The sequence below is a fragment of the Tachysurus vachellii genome, chromosome 24 (assembly GCF_030014155.1).
Source record: "Tachysurus vachellii isolate PV-2020 chromosome 24, HZAU_Pvac_v1, whole genome shotgun sequence".
Classification (NCBI taxonomy): Eukaryota; Metazoa; Chordata; class Actinopteri; order Siluriformes; family Bagridae; genus Tachysurus; species Tachysurus vachellii.
In genome coordinates this window covers 9372956-9382955 of record NC_083483.1, presented here as the reverse complement: position 1 = coordinate 9382955, position 10000 = coordinate 9372956, and the positions used below count along the sequence as shown (strand labels likewise).

Genomic DNA, 10000 nt, shown 5'->3' with positions numbered 1-10000 from the left:
GAAGAGTCAGGGAAAAGTCTGGAGTTGTTTATATGAGAACGTTTAATATGCGTAAAGAAAGTTGACAAACTTCACTACAACATGGCTTCAGTCCCTTCTGTGATAAGAAATAGCATTTGGAGATATAGTTGACTTTTAAAGCACGATCCCTATTAGCTGTACTTCCGTGTTCTTATGCTCTGTAGTTTCAGTGATCTACACCACACACTTTTGTTTTTTTTTTACCGTGGTTTGTAAAGAGGCGTATTCGCTGAGACTAATGAACGGTAGTGGGATGCCCTTGACTGCTGGCCCTGCTCCAAGAGCTAAAGTTGGCATTGAGAAACAGTTTGTTTTTCTCTTGTTTATTAATGAAGAAAATACACTGCTACTTGCGGCTCCCTCCCCTGAAGCAGGTTCTCAGAAGGCGGCTCCACCTTTGTCGTTACTTACTTTTTTTTTGGTGGCCTGATTTGCTCTGTGTATATATATGTGTGTGTGTGTGTGTGTGTGTGCGTATGTGTGTGGCTCTCAGGTGCTGGCAGTTAAACGATCCGTGCTAGAGGTTTAGCTGAATGTGGAAGACAGAGACACATGTATCTGCTATCAGGGTTCTCGTGTATCTGTGTCAGACTGTACTTAATGCTTGCACTCACATAGTCTCTGGGCAGTTTGGCATCAAAGTAAACCCTGTTTTTGTTTTCAGATATCATCAATTTGTTCAGCGAACTCCTCATTTTACCACTTAATATTGTGCCGCATTTTCACCATAGACCGTATAAATCACCGAAGGCTCTTGTAGACATTTGACGAGTTCTGTACTGATCGATGGTAGGGACGAACCCACACGTGGAGTCAATGCTTTACGCCATGTGTGATCTATAAACCTGAGCCGAGTATCAGTGTGTAAAGGGTTTGTTTGTTAAAGTGGAACAGTCACGTTTAAGGTATTTTTTTTAAATAGCAGAACGCGATGCGTCATCTATCTCATGGCGCTCTTTGTCATCAAAGACCAAAAGTGGAAAAATGCTGATCGGTATCGTAGTTGTGTATCTGTTAATTTAAGGGTTTACTCAACTTTCATTATCTGTCCACCAGCTTGCATGTTTAGTATAATTTAGGCTTCATCTCTGACGCATTTTATTAGCGTAACCACAGGAATTCTGTAAACCCCCTTTTCTGCTGTTAATGCAGTTTTTTTTTTTTTTTTTTTTTTTTAAAAAGGTTCTCTGTTCTTGTAGATGTCTCGAGATTATACATGGAGTCGTATTCCTGTTGTCCCAGTTCCAATGCAGTTCATGAAATGTGTTCACACTGAAGATACAGGCTTAATTTCAGAGAACGTGATTTCACTAGTAATGTTGTGGACAACACAAGTGACCGGGCCTTAAAGGCATTTATATATTTTTATAAATCATCATGATCACGATGGTGTAAGAAAACAAGACACACTGAGGGGAAAATGATTATATATGATAATTATAAGATATATATATATCATTTTAATATCATCACATGTATTTTAACGTCTTTACAATGTGGATTAAAATATATAGGATTGATAATAATCTGTTACGATCTTCTGTAGTTTTGGAAGAAAAAAAATAGTCACAAAAAATGATTAATTTTTTCATATTGGGGTGGGGGGGGTATTTTTTTTTTATTAAAAAAAAAACACTGACAAGAAGTAGAAAAAAATATGTTTAAACAAATGACATTTCAAAGGTTTAACAGTGAAGTACAAAATTGTAATATAAGTTGCTTTCAGGCTGTTTTGTAATTACATTTTAAATAAATAAATAAATGATTCATAAATAATCTTAAGCATATTAAAAAATAAATTTATCTCCAAGACTAAATGCAGTACCATATTCCCAGTTTCATCACGTTAGTAGTTTCGTGTTAGTACCACGTTCACCTCCTCATGCTCATGGCACACGATCCTAACCAACCGAACCAAGTCTCTACTGTCCCCTCTACGTCTTTGCTGGTTTTTCTTTTATAAAATACCATTTAAAAATTCTCTGTAAAATGGTGAGGTGAGCGAGAATCTCTTGTTCTATTGTTTTTAAGGAGCTGGCGGTGTAGTGTGACCGTTTTGTGTTGTTTGACGTGGCGTAATTGTTTCTACTAATTAACGTAACTGCACTAGAAGTGCGTCAGTCGATGTCAACGTGGAGTTCCCACAAAAATGCTGGGAATAAAGCATCACAGATCAGTCGCTAAAAGCGCCGCAAATATTTTATTATAAACCTATTTCAAATGTTTCAGGTGGGAACAAAAACATGCGTCTGTTTTTCATTTATTATAATATGCAATCAAAGATATATATATATATATATATATATATATATATATATATATATATATATATATATATATATATATATATATATATATATATATATATTTATATATATATATATATATAATATATATATATATATATATATATATTACCTAATCGTAATCTCTCTTTGTCTGTCTCTACCTTTCCCTCTCTCTCAGATTATAGAGTGGTGTCCCGTTGCAGTGCAGAGACAGCCATGGCCACGGCTATATCGTGACACACAGAGACATGGTGAGTACTGCTGCTGCTGACATCTCCAGAGCCATGTCAAACAAAGGTCCCTCTGCAGGGGGCTCGCTGTGAGAGACGGAGCCATGTGTGAGAAAGTGGGATGGGGGTTGGAGGGAGCCGAGGAAAGGAGGGAGCGCAAGACGGAGGAAGTGCCTCACCGTTTAAGCCACATCCCCAGTTCTCGAGCTCCCTCTGCAAATCCATATTTTCAGTCTGTTCCAGCTCACACTAGTCTGGTCGTTAATTCTGTTGTTAGCCCCTTGACTGACCACCGATGTGACGTCAGCAATTCCAGAAAGATGCTTTTGATTGTGGACATCTGTTGTGGAGACTATAGCTATGGAGGGAGTAATATTTGTATGGCAGAGGATAGAGCGCGAGGGGAAAATGACCCACGGGCTGGGTTGGGTTGGAGTTACCCCTGTTTAAGGCCTCCAAATACTTAAGAATCCAGAAAACTTCATACAGGGGAAAGAAAAAGAAGCACAGAAACGAAACGACTTGCGGAAAATCGTCAGACTCTTTGCGCCCATGGCTGAGCTAGGACTCGTGCCTCTTCCCTTCTCTTCTTTCCTAGCTTTGAGTATCAGTAATGAAATAAAATCGAAAAGAATATCAACTTGTTTCGTCTTGTACGGTTTCTGAAGCGCTCTTTATTTTAAATCGTGTTTTTGTATACATCAATCACTTTTGCGGCCGTCCTGTTTAGATATGGACCGATTTACGACGGACAAGCTGTATTAATAAACTGTGAGGTGATCTGTTTATCAACAACAACAAAAAACAAACTCGAGTGTTTTATTCCACTTAAATTTGCGTCAGTAAAATGATTATCCCAGTCACCCAATGATACCCACCCATCTTCACAATACTCTGGCTATCTACAGTAGCCTGTGAAGTGTGTATTATTAAATGTAGTGTGTATTACAGTAGGTGATTACTGTATTACTAAATTAGGTTTTTACAGTATTAAAATACAATATATAGAAGTAGCAATTAAACTGATTGTTTAAATCAGTTCTCAGAAATTGCACAGATATTTTGAACGTATTAAAATGAATAAAAAACAAACAAACAAACGTTTCCAAGTGTGAGACGTTGGAACGGTTAATTATCATTCATTTATCTGTGTGTTTGTGTGTAATTAACAGTAGAAGTCTTTAGATACAACAGCTTGTCCATCTACAGGTTCTAAAACTTTTATTCGATAACTATCTTCTCGATAGATACTCTATAAATGCACCGATCGATGGCTTACTTTGTTGATCTGTGTACTGATGGATGACTCATACAGTGTGAAACATTAAGCATCTTAATTGTATACCTTCAGGCCACATAAACTAAACTATCCAAAAACAATAGTTTTTTTTGTGCACATATACTACCAGCAAAACAATGTTATTGTTTGTTTGTTAGCTCGTAGTCAGTCCAGCAGTGTTCTAGTGCTTTACTTTAGCCTTTGGCTGTTTTTGTGGACTGCACTCAAGGAATCTCTTTGCTTGTATTGGGTTTAGTTGACCCACAAAGCCAAGCTGGTCAGATCGTGTTGGTTGTGCGGGACTGAATCCCGCCTTGAGCTCTGTAAAGCCAAAATTATACTCTTCAACATGACTTCAAGGTGTTGTGTCAGGATGCATGAACCTGTGGGAGTCTTTAGTGTGCTGGAATGGATTTCTTTTTAACTGCCTTATGTTCTCGTTTTCTCTCTCTCTCTCTCTCTCTCTCTCTCTCTCTCTCTCTCCCTCTCTCCCTCTCTCTCTCTCTCCCTCTCTCTCCTTGTTGATTCCTTTTGAAATTGCAGTTGCATTCTCATGATTCCTGTCTGTTAACAGTAAGGGGGTAAAGCAGACACAATTTAATTTTTCCAGCACCAGAAAATGTAAGGTTATGTGCACTAAACCTTTATCTCTATTGGGCAGAGAACACACACGACCGTTCACACTACACACTACCATGTGTGTTCTAGACCGCTAAACTTCATGGCTTTTTATTAGACGGATATTCCACAGTTCTCCTGAAAACCTGCCTTAACTCTAAATGTATATATGTATCATGGCATACAGGTTTATTTAAAGGCTTAAAAATGATATTAAAATTGTGAATAAAAAGATTGATTAGCTATCGATCATAATATTCATACTAAATCCTCTTATTGCTCGTCCGAACTGTATCGGGCTAGTGAAGATGGTTAGTGTAGCACCTTGACTGACTGTCAGATTGTCTAAAGGTATAACAGTGATAGTTAGTTCCAGAAATCAAGAGCAGAGTGATGGAATTTATTGCACTAGATGCTTACCGATGCTTGGTTGTTGATGAGAATGTGGGATTCATTTATCGACCTTTGTTAGATGTTGGCCTTCTCAAGCTTTAACTTTCTGCAAAATAACGTTACTTCCTTTAGATTTACAAACATATTCAATGATCAGCGAAACAACTCCGTCGATTGATCTACTGTTAGTGTTTGACAATAAAACAAACGTAACCCGAATCTTAATCCTGCTGTTTACAGCATAACGACATGCGTCTATACGATTGTTAAATAATACGATTAACACACTTGTTCTATGCTACTGTTTTTTTTTCTTCTTTAAAACAGTGTTTCTGATCAAAGTCGGGCCTTACAAGGATATTGCTCTTACAAAAGACACTTTTTTTTGTTAGTAGCATATTAGCTAACTAGCAAACTTTCACTATTTATATAGTAGCTTGTATCTCAGGAAACAGCATTTAGCTGGTTAGCTAGTAGGTGTTAAGGAGCAGCTAACGTCAGCTAGAAGCTAGTATTTTAGCGAAATGCTTACATTAGCTAGTAAACCAGTATCTAATGAAATGACAATACAGCTAGTCATTTAGTAGTGATTAGCTTCAGGAACAGCTAACGTTAGCTAAGTAGCTCGGCGCTTGTGTCTCAGAGAGCTGAGAACATTAGCTATATGTAGCTAGGTTGTTGAATGACAAGTCATTTTAAATGTTTAAGCATCGAACAACATCTAATAAGTACTGAGTCAAGGGAGCTGCTAAACAGATTTTAGTTCCTTTATTTATTTTTTCCCTCCTTCAGAGACTATTCCGTCGTCTCTAAGGTTCGGCTACACGATGTTGGACGTGTCCGAGGTGTCACCAGAAGCAAATCGTTTGTCCTTTGTCTTTGTGACCTTTTCTTATTGTGGTATTTGGATTTAAATTGGTGTAAAGGGTAAACGGGTGAGGTTTGCTGTTTGCAGGCTTTTTATTTATATACGGCATTATTTTTGTGTGTATTACAGTGATGTAAATCGTATTTTAATTACCTTTATGCAGCCCAACCATGTATTAGTGATTCTGAAAACTTACTATATGCCCATATTAAACGTTAGCATCTTAATTGCGTAAACCAACTGTTTAAAATATATTAGATATTATAATAGTATTTGTAATTACTTCATATTGTGACTACATTATTAAAAATATATTTCACAGAACTCTCGCTCGGGGAGCCGAAAGATTTCATTTCTCTTTGAAATTTGTCCAGAATAAGGCTTCTTGGAATATAGATGGCTGTATATTGCTTTTTAAATGGCCAGACTTTATTTTTGTTAGAGTGCAAACACAACCAGAAAATGGTGTCTGACTGACTGGGCAGCATGCAGCCAAATTTAAGCATGTGTGTAGTTATAATATTCATGAGGTACATGATAAATATCACAATATATTGTGTTATATGACTTCTTATCAACACAAGTCTGTTTAAATAATTTTACAAACATGGACCAAAGAAAGCACTAGATGCTTGGCTGATATGTGACTCTGACTATTTGGATTGATTAGCGGTACACAAATAAGAGATTACACCTTTGCTACAATGTTGGCTATCAGCTAAAAGTATTAAAAACGCATTTTAAATAGTTAAGTATTTATTTATTGCTATGGTTTGCAGATTCAGTAGATCACATGCGCACTGCTTCTTACACAGATTAAACAAAAAAAATTACTGTGTGTATTGCTCCATGAGTAATTCATGATTAAACATGTAGGGGTGTGTGTGTGTGTGATTTGTATTAAGGGTTATTTTATTTTTACGTCTGTCTTTGGCGCTTGAATTCTCACTCTCTCTGCCTCGTGTTCGCTCTCGCCGCTGTTCTCTCGAATTATTTTAATTCATGGATTTTAGTTTACACCGAACCTTCAGTTCCTGTATTGTCCACTTTTTGCCAATATTATTTTCAACCATTCATAACTCGTTTCATCTGCTTTAATGCTGTTTGCACTGATCAGCTGTCAGCTTTTCTATTTGTCCTGGCCAAGATGTAGATGAAGCCAGTCATACATCAGCGTTAAAAGATCTCTCATCGGGATTTGTGGAAATTACGTCTCTTCCTAGACCCAAAAACAATTTGGAAAGCCTAAGCTTTTATTGCGTGTCTGAAATAAGAAACTTGCATGATTTGTTATTTTCCGCTGCTTGTTTCTGTGGGGACTGACTTTTCAAGTTGATGCAGTTTTTTAGGTGAAAGAAAAAATGTGGTCTTTTTTGTTTTGCTGCGGTCATCGGTACTCTACACCCACCGCTGTCTGATCGGCTTGTTAACTCAGTTTTTCCTTAAGTTTCCTGGTTCATTGTTGCTATGGCAACAACTAGCAACGCAAACTGAGACTACATTAGCGTTTGTTTGTTTTTTTTCCATTTAAAACCATGGACGATAAAAAAAAAGTCACTTAAGAGAATTATTTACCACAAAAATGTTCAATGTTGCTGATATTTATCGTTAAGATTATTATTTTTTAATAATTTATTTATATATAACCTAGAATCGCGTTCACTTTTACTGCTTGACTATAAAAACTGATAAATACTTAAAGGATTACTGTATGCTGTAACAGATAAGCGTTTATTTGAAACGTTTATTAAACCCAATAGTTGTTGGAAGCTTGTTTTCTTTTCTCAAAAAGAAGCAACATCTGGTAGCTTTAATATTCGTGTAGCATTGAATCAGGACAATACCGTATTTACAAACGGGTCTTGGTTTCTCATGCAACAGGAAAAACACAGCCAGGCGAAACAGAAAGCTACAACACGGCATCATCTTTAAGCAGGAAGGAGACGTGGGAACCTGTCAGACAAACACCCAGATGTCACTGCAGCATGTGTTGAAAATGGGGCTTTCCCAAAACATATGTACACTCAAAACAACTGTTCAAGAAGTGTGAGTGTGTGTGTATATATGTGTGTGTGTGTGTGTGTGTGTGTGTGTATGTATGTGACAGACCGCTTCATTGGAAAGTCTTTAACAGGAGTGCTAGTCATAGGCAGTAGGAGGGTGTTGTTTCTGGATGGGTAAAAACGTGGGGTTGTTGTTTTTTTTTTAACGTAGAACAGTCATTAATGTGGATCTTACATGATTGTAAACTTTAAATATTAACAAGGATAGAAGTCTGATAGTGTTCTTTGGATCACTTTGCCATTGATTTAACACTTAAACCCATTCAAAAAGTTTGCAGATTGCAACTTTTCACTGCTGAAAGCTGTGATTTTTGAAGTATGGGATTCATTTTTTTATTTTTTATTTTTTTTGCAGTACTGGCAAAGAAAAATTGTGAAGTTGTGGTGTTCTGGGTTTCATTGACTTTTATCAATTGTAGTTTTGTTGTGATTTGTACGAGTGGTTTCAGCTTGCACCCGGTATTGTGACCCGTTCTTTCCCTTCAGTCCTGAAACCTTACCTGTACTTTGAAGTTTTTTTTTTCCCCCACCACGTTCATTTCGCAAGTGTGCGGTTGCCACGTCTAGTACTTTCACCTCTTTCCGTTCCCAAAGTTACGGTGTTCGAGAACGAATGACTGCTTTTCTAATCGATTATCCAGCAAGAGTTGGACAATGAAGCAGATATCTCACAATGTTTCGATCATGGTATAACGATGTGAGGAAAAAAAAACTATTAAACACACTGCAAAGCAGACGGCTACATTTGTAATTTCGAATAGTTTCAAGTTTGTAATTCCCCTCTAGCTTTGTGCCGTGTTTCCTTGTGTTGCATCTATTCAATTTATCCTCTAAAGGCATTTTGGAAAAATAAACATTGATCTTTCTAGATTACATTCATTACACATGCATTCCATGTGCGCCTGTCAGCGGCTTTAGATGAGGCACATAGAAAAAGAGTTAATGTCATTTGTGTGGGTTACCAGGTTTCAGCTAAATTTCCATCTCAGCTACATCACAAAAACCACACATTAGTCCTGAACCTAACCCAAAACGTTAAGGCATCGGAAAAGAAAGTTTTTTTTTATTTTTTTTTATTTTTTGTTTTTTTTACTCTGCTTTTGATTGGGAAATAAGGGCACCATGATGTAGAGGCACTTCTGATCTCCAGACATTCTCCACTCTTTTTGTCACTTCCAATTTTTGCAATATATCCCAATACAAATGGTTATTTACATCAGATGCACACTTTCATAGACTTAATTGTATTTGTTGGAATTTTTTTATTAAGATTTCTTGGCATTTTGGTTAAAAAAAAAAAATCTAAACTTTCTCGATCTATCCAAACCCATGTCTGCTGCTCCTCCACTGAAAATGTCCAAAGAGGGTGTGTGGGGCAGCAACACCCTCATGCTTCCTCAATGGGCTTCTAATTAAAGCGATAATATCTCTGTTGTGCTCTACTGTAGCTACTTAATTTACCAACAACTAGAAGAGCGTGCATCAGTATAGATATATAGTAAAAAAATTGTTTATCATTACTCAAAAATAAGTCATTAGTATTTTGCAGTATTTTAATATAAATATGGAGTTTTAAATAAGGAATTATCATACCAAAACCCCCCCCCCCCACTCCCCCTAATGCCGAACAAATATAAGCACGCAAATTAAATTTCTAAATTCTTCCATGAATAATTATTGAATTTTTGTCTGCTTCCTTGCTGACAGATTCTTTCATCATTCACTGGCTGCATTACTGAATTTTTTCCCGCATGCCAATGGCTGTGAAAACACTGGGCCGTTAATAATAATTACTAGCTCCCCCATTTATAATGAGCAATATTGATAGTGTTTTCTAACATTTGAGCACATAAAAGCAGTGAAATCTGTAGGACAGATTTCCTGCACACATAAATATTGAGTGCCTTCTGGGAGATCTCATAAAAAAGCACGCCTGCTCATATGAAACAAAAGCTAATAGAATAATCACTGTAGCTGTGAATGTCGGCTAAATATTAATATCGAACTCGCGCTGATATGGGGCATTTAAACGGATATCTCTACTAATGTTCTTCTCGCTGATAGACTCTGTGAATTACGTCTTTATTACTTGATTTTGAGGGTGGAGGTTTTTTTTCTTCCTTATTGGATCAATACATACCTTCTCGAGCTTTATTTGGAAATGGCTTTGCAAGGCTGCCTCTCTGATTTGCTTATGAAAACCTCCAGATGATGTAATGAATAAAATAAAAAATAAAAAA

General features: G+C 36.8%; 1 protein-coding gene across 4 annotated transcripts in view; it reads left to right on the top strand.

Moving 5' to 3' along the window:
- Positions 1 to 10000, top strand: part of bcl9 (BCL9 transcription coactivator) — a 92369-nt gene that overhangs the window by 66787 nt on the left and 15582 nt on the right. For all 4 annotated transcript variants that reach the window (XM_060860701.1, XM_060860702.1, XM_060860699.1 and 1 more), the window contains exon 3: positions 2488 to 2560. The gene's annotated coding sequence lies outside the window, so the exon portion shown is untranslated. The remainder of the gene's footprint in view (positions 1 to 2487; positions 2561 to 10000) is intronic.